Source organism: Trichosurus vulpecula, chromosome 4 (genome assembly GCF_011100635.1).
Source record: "Trichosurus vulpecula isolate mTriVul1 chromosome 4, mTriVul1.pri, whole genome shotgun sequence".
In the NCBI taxonomy this organism is placed as follows: domain Eukaryota; kingdom Metazoa; phylum Chordata; class Mammalia; order Diprotodontia; family Phalangeridae; genus Trichosurus; species Trichosurus vulpecula.
The window spans coordinates 413,435,178-413,453,059 of NC_050576.1; the positions used below are offsets into that span (position 1 = coordinate 413,435,178).

Here is a 17,882-nt window from a genome sequence, read left to right on the forward strand (position 1 = left end):
GAAAAAGGAATGAGCTCCTGCCACCGAGGGGCTGAAGTGCATAAGAGAAGACCTCTTGCTAAAGTTATTGTAGGCAAGATTTATAATTTGAGTAGCTCTAATAATTGATAATCTCTAATGTCTCTCTAAATCTTAATTTCAATAATAAGTCTACTAAGAAAGATCTAAAGAGAAAATATTCCTCTTCTAGAGTTCTGTACGTGGGAAATATCATTTTTTTCCATGTCTGCCTAAATCCATCTAACCTTACACCTCAATTAATAAGTAAAACATTTTACAATGGCCCTCTGAACAATTAATACATGTATATTGCTGTTTCGTTGAGAGACAAGGGTTGTATTTCATTTCTTTATTTCATAAAAGACAAGTAATCTGATAACAGATCTATAAAACAATGAGTAAGTTGAAGATCTTATCTTTTTTTTTGTTTTGAAAATACCAAACAATCTTTTAATCAACACGAACACAAAAAAAAAAAACCGGCTCAGTGGCTCCAAAGTGCAATGTCCCGTCCCTGTGGTGCTCAGTCCCACGGCAGGCACCGGTGCAGTGGGATCCCGAAGGCTGCTGCAGGGCTGGAGGATGGTGGCGGGGTCCGGTCCCACCCTCCTGCCCACGCCATGGGATCAGCAGCCAGTGCTCTAGGCGTGGGCAGCAAGGGCCCGGTGGGTGGGTGAGAATGCTGATGATAGGGGGAAGGGGAAGGGGGTCGGGTCTCCACGCCACGGGGTGAGCAGCTGGAGCAGGGGTCCTGAAGCTGCTGCAAGGCCTGTGGTACCAGGAGGTTTGGGGGTGGGGAGGGGCTGGTCCCCATCATCCTGCTCCCATCACAGGGTCAGCAGCCAGGGCTCGAGGCGTGGGCTGCGGGGGTGGGGGGGATTCCCGGGGGTGGTGAGGGTGCTGATGGTGGGGGGAGGGAGTCCAGGTTGCTGCCCTCCCACAAAGGCCACGGGGTCAGCCGCATCGGGAGTGCGGATCCTGTATCCCGAGGCTGCTGCAGGGCCGGTAGTAGGGGAGGGGCAGGAATAGGGGGCGGGGGTACCATGGGTGGTGGTGGGGGTCCGGTCCCCGTCCTCCGGCTAAGGCCACGGGGTCAGCGGGGTCGGTGCCCGCGTCGGCAGCAGGAGCAGCAGCGGCAGCATCCCCATCAGGGGCAGCCTCCCCATCAGGAGCAGCATGCGCATCAGGCGCAGTGGCGGCCCCCTTGGGGGCCGCGGCGGCCACCATCTCGTTCCCGGCGGGGGTCCCCAGGCCCGCGCCCCCCGGGCGTCGGGCCGCCTTGAGTAGGCACTGCTGCAGCACTGGGTAGCGACGCTGGCAGCCCTCCGGGCCAGGCGCACGGCGTCCGCCCAGCTCTCGGCCTCGCAGACCTCGCCGCTGCCCAGCAGGCCGGCCACCTGGTTGAGCACGGGCATGAGCGCCACGGTGAAGCTGGCGGCGGCGCGCTCCTCCTCGAGGCGCGTCGGGTCCAGCTGCCGGGCGCTGTCGGCGCCCCGGCCGCGGCTCAGCGCGCAGCCCACCACCAGGTAGTATATCTCAACGCCCGCGTCCACCAGCGCCAGGCCCGCGGCCGTGAGCGCGGCGGCCAGCGCCGAGCCGCCGTCCTCCAGCAGCAGCGCCGACACCTCGAGCTGAGCGCGCGGGTAGCGGCCCAGGTGCACGGCCGGCTCCAGCGCTTCCTGCATGGCCAGCGCCAGCTCGCGCTCCTCCTCCCCGCCGCCGCCCCGGGCCCAAGAAGGGCGCCCGCTGGAAGTCGCATAGCAGGCAGCTGCCCGCACCGCCCGCTGCCGCCGCGCGCTAGCCCTCCGCTGGCCGTGGCCCGGACACCGCGCACAGCACCTTGGTGCGATCGGCCTCCAGGTAGGGCGAACCCTTGGCCTGGCTCAGCAGCCCGACGCGCGCGTACACCAGCCGCACCCGCGAGGGGTCCCGGGGCCCTGCCGCTACCCACCCCCCGTCATCGTCGTCTTCGACGTCGGGCCCGCACCGCACCACGTACAGCGACGGCGGCTTCGACTCCTCGGGCCCGCGGTTGCGCCGGTGATCCCCGGACGTGGCTGCGGCTAGCTGTTGCCGCCGCGTCGGAGGCCGCCGGCCCTAAGGTCTTATCTCTACGTCTGATGGTGGACAATATCAGCTTTTCTACTGATGTCCCTATTGAATTCTCTGAAGTTTACTTCCTAAGGAATCCTCCTGTTTGTTCTCTCAGACTCACAGGCGTTCATTATCAATCATTACAAGTTGAATTCGTCCTGGAACATTTTCATTCCGTAAACTCTGTTTTTAACAAAGGAAAAAAGATCGAAAACAGTTTTCACTGTGCGGTCTATGTAAGAAAAATAAATAAAATATTGTTCCAAAATCCAAATATTATCTCTTGAACTTGGAAATCTTGGGAGTATTCTAGCATTTGTGATGTTTTAGTGGATTATTATTCTCCTGAAATTTACTATTAGGGAAATAATTTAAGTACAGAAGATTTTGAAGTAGTTTGTAGCCCCATAGCTGTAAGAGAAAATAGTTCCCAAATCTGCATCTATGAACCTATCATCGTTTAGTATGATTCCACAGTTTACATTTGAGACATCTAAGGCACAGTGACTAGAACATAAATGTTAAATAAGAAATTATGGTTGATTGAGTCTCAGAGTTTCTAGTGACTACTGAAAAGTCATATAAGTAAGGAACTGACAGAGATTTGAATCTAGTTCTTCTGACAAATCCATAGCTCTTCTCTGAACAGTTCCCAAATAATTCAGTTGTTTTTTTTTTTTTCCCTTATGAGCAAGGCCAAACAAAAGCAATAGGTACCTTTTGGGTCTTGCCACCTCCTGCAACAATGAATCGTTTTACATTTCTGAACTTCAACTCCCACCCCAAATAACTATTCATTTCTGCAAAACCTTGTTGCTAGTTAGCTGCGTCCATATTCCTGATAAGGTGTCAGCGGGCAATTTAATTTTTGACCCTTCTTAGGGAGATTTACCTTTTAATGGGTCACAATTAAAGGGCAAAAAGAGTAATGAAGGAAAGAAAAGTGATAGACTTGCCACTTGGGGACAAGGAGTCCTAACAAGTACCCCAAAATCACAATTATACAGAAGATAATTACTTTCAGTGAACAAACCTAAACACAATGTTCTTGGCAATTTTTTCATCCATCAGCAAGAAATCTCTTTTTATCAGATAAGATGTGTTATGCAAGATGTCATAGTAAAGCTTAGACAGGAATTGTTCTAAATATGAAGACAAGTGGAGACCTTTGATACAATATCTTCTAACTCTCTCATTTTATACATTGGAACCATCTGAAAATTAGCAGGGGTTTTGAAGAGGAAATAGCTCTCAGTGTGAGTAATGAATCCTACCAAATGGTGTTTAGAAGAAACACATTTGCAAGAGGGATACACACAGAGTAAAGGCAAAAAAGTTAGAGCAGAATATATTATGCTTCAGCTGAAGTAAAAGAAAAAAAAAGTCAGGGGTAGCAATCCTAATTTCTGACAAAGCAAAAGGAAAAGCAGATCTAATGAAAAGACGTGAGGAAGGAAACTATATCCTACTAAAAGGAACCGTAGATCAAATTGTGCATACCTTTTGACTCAGGAATACCACTTCTAGGTCTGTGTCCCAAAGAGATCATAAAAATGGGAAAATGACCCACATGTATAAAAATATTTATACAAGCTCTTTCTGTGGTAGCAAAATTGGAAATTGAGGGGATGTCCATCAATTGGGGAATGGCTGAACAAGTTGTAAAATCTGTAATGGAATACTATTATGCTATAAGAAACGATGAGCAGGTGGACTTCAGAAAAACCTGGAAAGACATACGTGAACTGACATTGAGTGAAATGAGCAGAACCAGGACAACACAGTACACAGTACGCTGTATACAGTAATAGCCACATTGCATGATCACTGACCTTAAGAGACTTAACTCTTCTCAGCAATGCAAAAATCTAAGACAGCTGCAAGAGACTCACAATGAAAAATGCTATCCACATCCAGAGAAAGAACTGAATGTAGATGGAAACATACTATTTGCTCTCCTTTTCTTTTGTCATCTTGTCTTGTTTCTTCTTTCCTGTGCTTCCTCCCATTAGTTCTAATTCTTCTTTGTATCATGACTAATGTGAAAAAAAATGTTTACTAAGAGTGAATAAGTAGAGTCTATATCAGATGGCATGCTATCTTGGGAAGAAGGGAGGAAGTTGGGGGGGATTCAAAACTCAAAATATTATGGAAGTGAATGTTGAAAACTAAAAATAAGTAAGTTATATTAAAACTATGTTGTAGTTAGTGCAAAAGTTCATTTTTTCAAATTCAAATATTTATCTCATTTTATTTTCATAGTATTCCTCTGACTTGGATAAAGAAGAGTATTATTATTCCTATTTTTCTGATGAAAATGTTAAGCTTAGAGAGTTTAGATCACTTAAGAGTGAAGTTCATCAGCTAATGGAAGAACTAAGACTAAAACTTTTTTCTCTTGTTTTTTGAGTATAGTTTTCTCCCTCACCCTCAAGCACACCCACTTATATATTCTCATGTCTATTAAGGAAAAAAATGATTTTCTTAATACGATTGTGCTTGTGTGTGTATGTGTTACAATAGAATGGCAAGGAAATACATGAAACAATGCCTTTCCTTTGTGGTATACAGTCTGTACGAAAATAAGGGTACAACTATAACAATGTTAGAAAGCAGTGGAGGCCGGTGGCAACAAAATGGTAGAATCCCTATAGAAAAAGAGTACCTGGGTAGGATAAGTCAAGTAATAGGAGTATGGAGGCTAATGGGTAAACCTGCTATGTAAATCTAGAGGTATTCAAAAGGCATTCTCTTCCAAGGGGCCATGTCCACCATACGATTTAATTCTGGGTTGCCTCCCATTCCCTCTTTCACTAGCGACAACAAAGGATGACCACTGAGCCCATAGATTCAAGAACAAGAAAAGGAATACATAACAACTTCTTCTCCCAGGAAACCTGCACAATTCTAGTGACAGAAAAATGGACAGGATCATTCAGAAAGAGTAAGAACTCAGGTTTTATTTTATTTCATAACACTATATTACCATCAATTCTCCTCTTACTGGTACTGTCTAACTCTGCCTCTATGAGCTTCCTCTCCAAACAGGTGGCATGCTCTCTTTCTATAGATTCCATACTATTCTGCTTGTGCTATGCTCTATTTCTGATAAGTCCTGTGCATTTTTTCTCTTCCCCAGGAGGTAGTGTTTTTTTTTTTCAAGTAACATTTTAAATTATTTATTTGAATGGTTTGTATCTTCTGAAGTCTTTCCTTTTCCCTTTGTATAAGTATGTTATGGGATCTTTCAGTTAATATTAATTTCACCTGACCAAAACACAAATAATAGGACACAAAAATATATATTTGGGAGCATTATTATTCCTTAGATATGAAATGAATGAAAAACCTGAGAGATAGATTTTCTGGGTAATTAATAATCAATTTATTAATTAGTCTAGCTAATAATGGAGACACTGAATGCCTTAATGCATTTTAGAAAAATGGATGCCCGTAACAGGTGGAAATCAACCTTGATCAGTTAATGAGGGGATGGGCATATAAATGAGGAGGTGAGCTTAAAGTCTTCAACTTCTCCTGCTGAGAATGTGGATTACTCATGAAACTTAATCTCCTCCAGGAATCTGCTCAAAGGAATCCATCTTTACCCAGAACACTGTGCTTGGTTCTCTTCTTCATGAGCTGCATTATTCTAAACCCCAAGGGAGGGGTGTAATGACAGGGATTTAATGCTTTGTGGCTGTTATTCACCTAGATTGGATTCTATTTACACTCTAAATAGAAGTCAAGTCTCTTAGTAGTGTGGGGTACTGTAAATCCCCTTCCTCAGTCAAGCTATTTGTGAATCCTCCTTAAATTTACTTTAAGCTGAACCCTGAGTTCGTTTACCTATTGACTTTATTTGATAAAATTAGTTTACTTAGGGATTATTATGAGATTAATACTCTGTTTAATGAAGTCTGTTCAACTTTTAAGACACTGAAGGACAATAGGATTGTGGATCTATCTTCTCTTTAACATTTATGGCCTAAGAGTCCTATACTAGATTCCAATAGGTACATGAATTATTTGTCTGTCACTCTGAAGTTGGTTGGTTCATTGATTGTTATCCTTCATTCTCAAAGAGGATCAAAATAGCATCAGTACATTAGATTCCAGTTACAATGCATCTGTCTGTGACTGATCAGACTAATATGAGCTCACAAGGCACTATCACAGGTCAGGCAAAATATTCCATATGCACATTTGTGGAAGATGTCTCTATATTTATGTATCTCACTTTTTTTAAAGCTCCTGCAATTTTGCTCTGCCCATGGAGCAAATGTGGGTGCACCATGCTGGGCAGTCCTTTGACAGAATCTCCCACATCACCAAATCACTTTGTGAGGGATGGCTCACAGTGAAGTTCCTTCAAAAGTATCTTCCTGCTACACTCTTATCCCCCTGCTCTGCTCCTGTCTCTTTCCTGCACTCTGAGTGTGAGCGATGGCCTACAGTGCAGTTCTCACAGGCCTAAGTTTTGTTCCTCCAGAAAGCCTTGAGTTGAGTTTCCATTTTCCACGATAATTTTCTGTTTCTCCAGCACCACATCAGCATGGGTGGGGGAGCTCTGTGCCTGGTCGCTCCTACTTCTTACTACACATATGCATCTAGTCCAAATATGGGCATGTTTGCTTCTACTGGGTATTAGCTGCCACATTTAGAATGTATGCCCTGAGTAACCAGCCAAAGGAGAAAGGAGTAAGAGAGTGGGAGGGGGCACGTCTTAGGGTTATAAAGGTCTGTTTCTCCCAGCACTCCCTGGCTGAGTCTGTTTGAGCAACGAGGGCTGTACCCTTTCTCATGAGAAAGAATAAGGAATTTTTCTGATCTCTGATTCAGACTCGGGATTTTTGACTTAGTGATCATCATCCCACACAACTTCCAAAGTTCTTCTGAGAGAGCTCAAGAGTATGTTTGTATGGCTTCTTCTGAATGCCATGCAGATGATATATATTTGATTAATGAGTAAATTGGATTTAAGTGAGGTAGACTTGCACAAAGTTCTCAGCTTTACTGTCTTCTACAGTCATCATATTCCAGTCACAGGACAGAGTAAAGATGACTGAAATTTTTTTTTCACCATCAAAAAATATTTATTGAGCACTCACTGTGTATAGAACTGTTCTAGTTCTAGATTTTCAAGAATCTACAATTCTTCTGCAAAAGCTAACATTTCTTAGCCTCATTATCACCTCCCCTAGTTTCCTTTCACATGTCATCTGGGCTATTGTAACAACCTCCTAACTCACCTCCCAGCCTCTATTCTTTTTTTCTCTTAGCTTTTATTTAGTATTGTGTTTTTCCCCAGTTACATGTAAAAGCAATTTTTAACATTAGGGTTTTTTTCTAAATTAGAGACCCAAATTCTCTCCCTTCTTCCCTCCCCATTGTCCCTCTTCATTGAGAAGGCAAGCAATTCCATATAGGTTATACATATGCAGTCATGCAAAACATATCCACAATAGTCAAGTTGTGAAAAATATAGAAAAGAAAAATTACTCAAGAAAAATAAAGTTAAAAATATGCTTCAATCTTTACTCATTCACCATCAGTTCTTTCTCAGGACTATATAATATTTTTCATATGCAATTCCTTCAGAGCTGCCTTTGATCATTGTATTGCTGAAGATGATAAGTCATTCACTGCTAAACATCTTATAATGTTGCTATTAATTTGTACAAAGTACATTTTACTTTGCATCAGCTCATGAAAGCCTTTCCAGGTTTTTCTGAGAGCATCCTTTTCATCATTTCTTATAGAACAATAGTAGCCCATCATAATCATTCACTTACATACCAAAACTTGTTCAGCCATTCCCCAGTTGATGAGCATCCTCTCAACTTCTAAATCTTTACCCCCAGAAAAGAGATGCTATAAATATTTTTGTACATATAGGTCCTTTCCCTTTTGTAATCTCTTTTGTGATGCAGAACTAGTAGTGGTATTGCTAAGTCAAAGCGCATGCATGATTTTATACCACTTTGGGAATAGTTTCAAATTGCTCTACAGAATGGTTGAATAAATTTACAACTCCACCAACACTGCATTAAAGTCTCACTTTTCCAAACATTTGTCATTTACCTTTTCTGTCCTATTAGGAAAGACAATAGGTGTGAGGTAGTACCTCAGAATTGTTTTAATTTGTAATTCTCTGATCAACAGTGAGTTAGAGTACTTATTTCATATGGGTATATATAGCTTTGATTAAATAATCTGAAAACTGATCATATCTTTTGAAGATTTTTCAGTTGGGGAATGGCACTTATTTTTGTACATTTGACTCAGTTCTGTATACGTTTGAGAAATGAGGATTTGAGCAGAGAAACTTGCTTCAATTTTTTTTCCCAGTTACTATTGCTAACTATATTTCCTTCCATCCTAGACCCCACTCCCTTTATTTTATTCTCTCTCTTCTTTCACCCTGTATTTCCCCAAACCTGTTTTTTTTTCTGAATACCCCCTACCCAATCTGCCCTCCCTTCTATCACCACCCCCTTCTCTGATCCCCTTCTCTTACTACTTTCCTATAGGGTAAATAAGATATATTTCTATACCCAATGTATCTGTGTGTGCATACACACACACACACACACACACACACACACACACACACACACACACATATATACACACATATATGTACACACATATATATGCATATATATTATATACACACATACACATATATGTACACACATATACATATATATGCATAGCTAGATACCTACAAATGTATATATGTATGTGTCTTTCTGTATATGTATGTACCATATTTTCCCATGTGTAAGACACTCCCATGTATAAGACACACCTTAATTTTGGGGCCCAATATTTGAAAAAATAAATGTATTACGTAAAGTTATTGAACTCATGTTTTATTCATCCTAAAATTCATACAATAATACAATGAAATTCAAGGACCTTCTGCTCCTAGCTTTCGGGCATCTTTTGGGCAAGTCTGGTGCATGCATACATGCTTAGTCCGTTCTGTTTCATGAACCTGAAGCACCAATTGTGTCCTCCTTTGAAATCAATAACTTCTTTTTCATCAGCAATTCTTCTTGCCTCATGATGAGCCATCTTTGTGGACACAGGAATTCCAAATGCCCTTTCCTCTTCAATCCATATCTTCATTTCACCCTCTAAATCAGGCTGATCTGCTGACTTGACTCTCATGGCCTTCTTCTGTTTTTTAGTTGGGTTTCTTCTTCTCGTAGCCAATCTCGGATTGTTTTCTCATTTGGAGGAGGATCAAACTTTCTTTCAGCAGAACCATTTCCATTCACTTTTGCAAACTGGATCACTTTTAACTTGAATTCAGCACAGTACAAAAATCCTTTCTGAGCCATTTCTGGGCAGAACATGGCAAAATGTAACCTAGTACACCGGTAACAAATGAGAAACAATGGGCACAAAGACAACAAGTGCAAAAAAGCGGGAAATGCAAGTAAAAAATCTACAACCATTGTATAAGATGCACCCAGTTTTTAGACCTCAAATTCTTAGGGAAAGGGTGTTTCGTATACATGGGGTAATATGGTATGTGTGTGTATGTATTTATACATACGCATATATACATACATATATAAATATACACATACATATATACATATATACGTGTATATGTATACACATATACACACATACCTACCCATATGTTGAGAAAGCTCTCATGAGTTACAAATATCATCTTCCCAGGTAGGAATATAAACAGTTAAATTTTAATAAGTCCCTTACGATTTCTATTTCCTGTTTACCTATTCATGCTTCTCTTGATTCTTGTATTTGCAAGTCAAATTTTCTATTCAGCTCTGGTATTTCTATCAAGAATGCTTGAAAGTCTTCTATTTCATTGAATATCCATTTCTTTTGCCCTGAAGCAATGTACTCAGTTTTTCTTGGTCCATGATTCTTGGTTTTAATCCTATCTTTTCTGACCTTCAGAATATCACATTCCAAGCCCTCTGATCCCTCAGTGTAGGAGGTGCTAGATCTGGTGTTATCTTGATTATGTTTCCACAATACTCGAGTTGTTTTTTTCTGGCTGCTTGCAATATTTTCCTTGACCTGGAAATTCTGGAATTTGACTATAAGTTCCTAAAGAGCTTTTATTTTGGGATTTCTTGCAGGAGATGATTGGGGGAGTCTTTCAATATCTGTTTTACCCTCTGCTTCTATAATTAAACAGCTGTTTCCTCGATGATATCATGAAAGATGATTTCTAGACTTTTTTGGTCATGACTTTCAGGTAGTCCAAAAATTTTAAATTGTCTGCCCTGGATCTATTTTCCAGGTCAGTCATTTTTCCAATGAGATATTTCACATTGTGTTCCACTTTTTATTACCATTCTTTTGGTTTCTTTTTTGTCTCTTCATTTTCATAAACTTATTTGTTCCATTCTAATTGTTAAGAAATTATTTTCTTCAGTCATCTTTTGGATCCCCTTTTCCATTTGACAAATTCTGCTTCTTAAAGCATTCTTCTCCACATTAGCTTTTTGGACCTCTTTTGGCATTTGGACTTAGCTCTTTTTAAGGGGTTATTTTCTTCAGTATTTGGTTGTCTACTTTACCAAGCTGTTGACTCATTTTTCTTCCCAATGTTTCCTCTACCTCTCTTATTTTATTGTCTAAATACTTTTTGAGCTCTTCCATGGCCTGAGACCAATTCATATTTTTCTTGCAGGCTTTAGATGTAGGAGTTTTGACTTTGTTTTCTTCATAGTGAATATTTTGACCTTCCTTGTCACCATTGATACTTTCAATAATCTAAGGTTTTTTTCCATTCTTTGCTCATTTTCTCAGCCTATAATTTGACTTTTAAATTTTTGTTAAAGTAGGGCTCTGCTTCAATTGTGAAAGGTGTACAGTTCCAAGTTTTGGGTGGTTTACTCAGCTATTTTCAGAGATACTTCTAGAGATCTGTAAGCTTTCACTCCTTCAAGGTAGCATGATCTAAGGAGAGGTGTTACTCTTCTTCTGGCCTGTAGTCTGGTCTTTGAGAGACCACAAGAACTCTTTTTTGCCCTGGAACTGTGAGAAGGGTCTTGTGTCCACTGTAGCTGCAAGCTCTGCTATGCCAGTGTTCCTCCTTACCTTGGGACTGCCACCCAGAACCTGCATCAGAGTATTGGCAAAGCAGAGTATTTTTCAGTGCTAGCAAAAGACTCCTGTAATCTCCTTCTGACCAGTTGTGTGGTCCTCTTACTCTCTGTGGGCTGAGAGCTCCAGAAGCAGTGGCTGCTGCCTTTTCTGATTCTGTCACACCCGAGGCCTGCTCCTCATTTTCTGGGGCCTTGGCTGTACTGACATGGCCTACACTGGGACTGTGTTCCACTCTCACCCCAGTGTGATGGACATTTCCTGCTGATCTTCTGAGTTGTCTTTGGCAAAGCTAAGCAGTATGGAAACTCCCACTGCTGCAAGTGATTCAGCTTCCATGAGGCCTGCTCTGACTTTGACAGGGATGGGTTTGTGCTGGTGCAGCCTGTACTTCTCTCTCAAATTGGTGCAATAGACCTTTCCTGCTTACTGTCTAAGTTGTCTTGGTCTGGAAATTTGTTTCATTCTGTCTTATTGTGGGTTCTGCTGCTCTAGAATTTTTTAGAATCATATTTAAAAGTTACTTGAAGGGATTTGGGAGAGAGGTCAGGTGAGTCTTTACACCACCATCTTGGATTTTGAAGTTATTTTTCCTGAAAGAATCCTTGTCAGAATCCTCCTAATTGTTAACATTCTCTCTGAGGCTTTAAACCATTATTTGAGCATAATAATGAAATCTAAGGTTTACCTTAATAAGTTCTGCATTGTGGTAAATATATATTTAGCTTTAATTACCCACTGCATGAACTCAGAAAGGAGATATTTCTCCCATAACAGATATGCTTGCTACAGAAGTTCATATCAAAAACTAACTATGTAGTCACAGTGTTAGAGAGTTCTGAAGTAGAGCAAATTATATAAGCAAAACTGTAAATTAAAAGAAAAAGTTTGGAATTGGACAAAACTGATAATATTACCATTTCTGGGGAGGCCATAATCTAGCCAACTGGAATTTTCCATTACTATTCCATCAACCTCTCAGTAATAGGGTTCTTGGCTCTGTTTTCATTTATATAGTGCTCAATATTAAATTTTAAGTAAATCTCAAGTTGTGTTTCTAAAAATACAATTACTTAGTATTGGAATGAAAAATATAAAACATACAGGCATTTTTGCCTTTAGCATTATTCATATTTAAAATAAAGTGTATCTTTTATTGACCCTTTTGGTTTTAGCATTATTAACTCTTTTCTAAGTTATTTTAAAATAAATTGAATTTGGGATAAAAGTACAGTACTGTACAGGAATACTATACTTAATTTCAAAAGACCATTGTTTAGGTCAGTGGAAAATTGCAAAGGAGTTTGAAAGAAACCAGACACTGAGTGACTACTCATACCACATACCAAGGTAAGCTCCAAAAGTATATTTGTCCAAGGTATAGATGACCACATCACAAACAAATTAGAGAAATAAGTAATGCTTTTACTTTCAAATCTGTGTGTGAGAAATAATTCTTGAACAGAAAAGATAAGAAAGGAAGGACAAAAATGAAATAGACAATTTTTATGACTTAGTTAAAAAAAACACAAAAATCTAACAGAGCTAAAATTAGAAAGAAAATGTTCAAGAAGTATATTTGCCTAAGTTTCTGAATAAAACCTAATTTTCAAGATATATCGGGAATGATTTCAAATTTATAAGAATGAGGGTATTCCTTAATTTATAAATTATCAAAGAATGTGAATGAGCAAATATCAAAGGAAGACACCCAACCTATTAACAAGATCTGAAAGAATGATCCAAATACTTAATAATTAGGGGAAAAAAGTGAATTAAAGAATTCTGATTTTATAGCCATCACATGAGGAAAATCCACTTTTTTAAAAAGAAAATTACAAATGTGGGAATGACCGTAGGAAAATACTCTAATTGATGCCATTTGGCAGAATTACTAAATGAGTTCAGCCATAATGAAAAGCAATTTGGAAATATCCCCAATTGTCACTCAACCTTGCATATCTTATTATCCAATGAAATCATTTCTAAGGTTATACCCCAAAGAGGTGAAAGAGGAGAAGGTCCTACATCACACTCAAAAAAGGTATTTATAATAACTCCTTTCGTCATGGCAAGGAACTGAAAAGAATAAGAGGTTGTACATAAATGTGAGAATGACTGAACAAATTATAGTATATGGATAAAGTGTATTATTATTGCCGTATAAGAAATGACATAAAAAGATAAACTTGGAGAAACTTAGACAGACTTGTATGATGTGATAAAAATGAATTGAATCACAAGAACAATTACTATAACAATATACAAAGACAATTAACTTTAAAAAAAATACTGCATTAAAGAACTCTGAAGAAACAATTAGTAACCATGAGTCCAAAGTACTGAGGATGATATATGCTAACCATTTACTGATAGAGATGTATTGGAGTTGACGAGACTTACAACTTTGGATTTGACCAATGTGTACTTTCATTTTGCTTGAATATGCATAATTTTTACAAAGGGTTTTTTTTCTTTCTCTTTTCCTTTTTTAATTTTGCTTTTTCATTGAAAACAAGGGGAGGCAGAATTAAAAGAAAACCAGTGGTAGTTAAATGAAAAAATAAAAAAGAAAGAAATAAAACAATATTAGCATTCATATTCCTTCAGTTACTTCAACAAAGACCTAAAAAATAAAGCCTCTGCTCTTCCTCTACATGGTATTTACCCAAGTACTTCTAAGTAGACTCGAGTGAAATTTTGGCAAAATTTAATTCTATGTTCCTTTTTAAATGCAATAATTTAAAGGGGAGAAATTGCCTCACCAGCATCCTCTATGGATCCGAATATCTTGATAACTAGATTAGCTGAAGAATCAGGATCAAAAAGCCATCTCAGTCTTTACCTAGGCATTTTATTTGCTGTTACCCACAGAGTCTCTGCCCTCTTGGCTTTATCTTTTTGATGTCTTTGTTGTTCAGGACGTTATAGCCTCCATCTTCTTAGTTACGAACAGGCAGGATAGAGCACTGTCCCCTCTATCACATGTAGAGTACCCACAGTTGAATTCATCAAATGGAAAGCTCCCTGCCCCTGTAATAATTTCTCTGCAGCATGGCCCACTGGTATATTGTCGGTCATGATACCATAAGACAATTCAGTCAAGTATTAAATGCCCCACACAATGGTTTAATTAATTGCATGTTAACAATTCCCTTCACATGAACACTTCTGGATAATTCACTTCTAACTCACCAATCTGTTCTCAGATGGGATTCCTTAATAGCCACAAGTATTCAACTGATATTGAGAAACATGGGATATGTTATGGTGTTTGCCCTTCCCTTTCTGGATTGGTACTGTCTTTCTCTTGTCTCCCTGAATGACAAGAATAGATGATGAACATCATTAGTTTCCTTTTTATCTTCATATGACCATGGGACCATATTGGTCCCAGCATTTTTCTCAGTCACAAGGAGGTGAGGGAATATCTTATTTCCAGTAAAAGGTTTCACCATCTAATCTCTATCCCACTATAAATCATTATAGAACCAGGGAAAGATTCAAAAATATAGTGGTGAAGTAGAAATTTCCTTGCTTGTTATTAAAAATACTATTACTAATCTGAAAAATTAAGCAGTCATTTCCGTTTTGGTTATTTAAGGTTTCCTTTTATATGCTGAAGTTATTCCTTACTTACAATCTCAGGGAAGGAATGTTTTTGATATCTCCATATTTTCTATTAATTATCCTACTTGTTCTCTTGACCACTGACTACTGCAGCATTTGATTGACTTAGTTACTTAATTTTCTTGTTAGGACAGTTTCACTAATGTGAGAAAGGGAGAGGGGGATAATGATAGGGAGAGAGAAAGGTGAAGAGGGAGAGATGGAGAAGGAGATAAACAAAATTAAACAGAGAGATAGACACAGAGAGAAAAAGATAGAGATAGAAAGATTCTCTTGGTTGAACTAAGTTATCTGGCCCTTTAACTCTCTATTATCTGACATGTATTCTCCCATGTATATTTTCTCTGATTTATCTTTTGCTATGATTTGGATAAATGGGTTGGTGATTTACTATGTGTGTTCATTGTCGAACTGGTATCAGGTGGGGAAGGCGTCAAGTCTCAGATATAGAACTCATGCTCTCCCTTAACCCTAGTAATGACAAAACAATAAAAAATTAACTGAAACCTGATCATATAATTTAATTAATATAATTAAAATGACAATTTTACCTAAATTTATCTATGCAGTGACAATTTTACCTAAATTAATCTATCAATACCAATTGAACTAGAATATCTAGGGAATTAATGAAAAGAAATTCTAGGGAAGGGGGCCTGGCCATACCAGATATTAAACTGTACTGTAAAGCAGCGGTCATCAAAACTACGTGGTACTGGCTTAGAAACAGTGTCATGGACCAGTGGAATAGGATAGCTGCACAAGATTGCAGTAGTCAGCCACTATAGCAATCTACTCTTTGATAAACCCAAAGCATCCAGCTTCTGTGCTAAGAATTCACTCTTTCACAAAAACTGCTGGGAAAATTAGAAAATGTTAGGGCATAAACTGAGCATAGACAAATATCTTACACCATATACCAAAATAAAGTTAAAAGGGGTTCATGATTTAGGAATAAAGACTGATACTATAAGCAGTTTGGGAGAACAGGGAATAGTTTACCTATCAGATTTATGGAAAAGAAAAGAATTCATGACAGAACAAGAGTTAGAGAGCATTACAAAATTCAATACAGATAATTTTAATTATGTTAAATTGAAATATTTTTAGTATAAAAAGCCAATGCAACAAAGATTAGGAGGGAAGCAGAAAATTGGGAGAAAATCTTTACTAGTGTCTCTGATAAAGGCCTCATCTCCAAAATGTACAGGGAACTGAGCCAAATTTATAGGAATACAGGTCATTCCCTAATTGAGAAATGGTCAAAGGATAAGAACAGGCAGTTTTCAGAGGAAGAAATTAAAGATATCTATAGGCATATGAAAAAAATGCTCAAAATCACTACTGATTAGTGTTCCAGCAATCTGGCTAGCAGCTGCTGTGTGGGTGTAAGATCCACCAACAACCAGCACCCAGAAAGCTGCCGACACAGGTTCTTTGATCTGCTTTACCAAGGAAAGTAACTTTAAAAAAAAAGGAAAATGAGAAATTTTGGAGACAATGTGGGAAAATTGGAACACTATTACATTGTTGGTGGATTTGTGAATGGATTCAGCCATTCTGTAGAGAATTTTGGAACTATAAAAATTTCATACCCTTTGACCCAGCAATACCACTTCTAGGGTTTTATCCCAAAGAGATCACACAAGTGGGAAAAGGACCCATATGTACAAAAATACTTATCTGGTCTCTTTTTGTAGTAGCAAAGAATTGGAAATCAAGAGAATACCCATCATTTGGGGAATGACTAAACAAATTGTGGTATATGAAGGTAATGGAATACTATTGTGCTACAAAAAATGGAGATGAAACAGACTTCATAATAACCTGGAAAAACCTACACAATATAATGCTGTGCGAGCAGAGCAGAACCAGGAGAACATTATACACAACTACAGATATATGGATTATGTGATGACTAACCCTGATACACTTTGCTCTTCTCAGCAATACAAGGTGCAAAGGCAACTCCAAAGGACTCATGATGGAGAGTGCTGTCTATATCCAGAGAAAGAACTATGGAGTCTGAATGCAGATCGAGGCACACTTTATGCCCGGCTTTTTCCCTTTGTTTTTTTTTTTTTTTGTTGTTGTTTGTTTGTTTTGGGGATTTTTCTTTGGTTCTGTTTCTTCTTTCTCATGATTCATTCCATTGGTCATAATTCTTCTTTACAACTTGACTATTGTGTAAATAAGTTCAATGTGAAGTTATATGTAGAAGATATATCAGATTCCATGCTGCCTTGGGGAGGGATAGGGGTGGGAAGATTAAAATCTGAAACTCAAAATTGTGTAGAACTGAGTGTTATAAACTAAAAATAAAAAATCACAAAAAAATTGCCATCTCCTGGAAGAAGCAGGGTGCAAAAGGAAAAACAAATAAGCAAATAGCATAGTCCTTGTCCTAGATTAAGAATAGTTCAATATGGTTTTTGAGGAGGCATAAGGAGTGTCCTTTCTCTTGCTTTCCCAGTAACATAAAATAAAGTCACAAAACAGCCAATAAGACATGGTCATATGCAATCCCACATATCCAGATAAAAATCACAATTATCTCCAAATACAGTTTACCAATACAGAGACCAAGGAATATTTCCAGCTTCCCAAATAAGCCAACAAAATAACTGTCAGTTTCAAGTGTTTAAAAATTATCTCTGCTTTCTTAACCTTAATATACTTGTAGGATTTTTTTCTAACCACGAGAAAAAAAAAGAACAAAGACAAAACTGGCTCTATCTCAAATGAAAACCTGGTCCACACTGAGCTTTCCAAGTTATGTGAATCTCTCCCCATAAGGAAGGTCAACTTCGTGCTCCCCCTTAAAACGAGCATGCTCAGAGAAGTCCAGTTTACACAAATAAATTTGAAGAGAATAGTTTTGGTTGAATTGTGACTTGGAAAGCTAGAGAGTTAAGATGACTGGAAAAGAAATGGAAATACCTATTGTGGATGTTCTTTTCTAGGTATTCTCAAGGAACTGAGCCATAAAAGGGAAGAGAGATATGGAAAGATAGCTATCAGGAATGAGGGGATCAAGTGAGTATTTTTTGAGG

The 17,882-nt window shown here is 39.0% G+C and overlaps 1 pseudogene; it reads right to left on the reverse strand.

Annotated features, from left to right (window-relative positions):
- Window positions 1-954: 954 nt before the first annotated feature.
- LOC118847344 overlaps window positions 955-17,882 on the reverse strand; it is a 32,869-nt pseudogene continuing 15,941 nt past the window's right edge.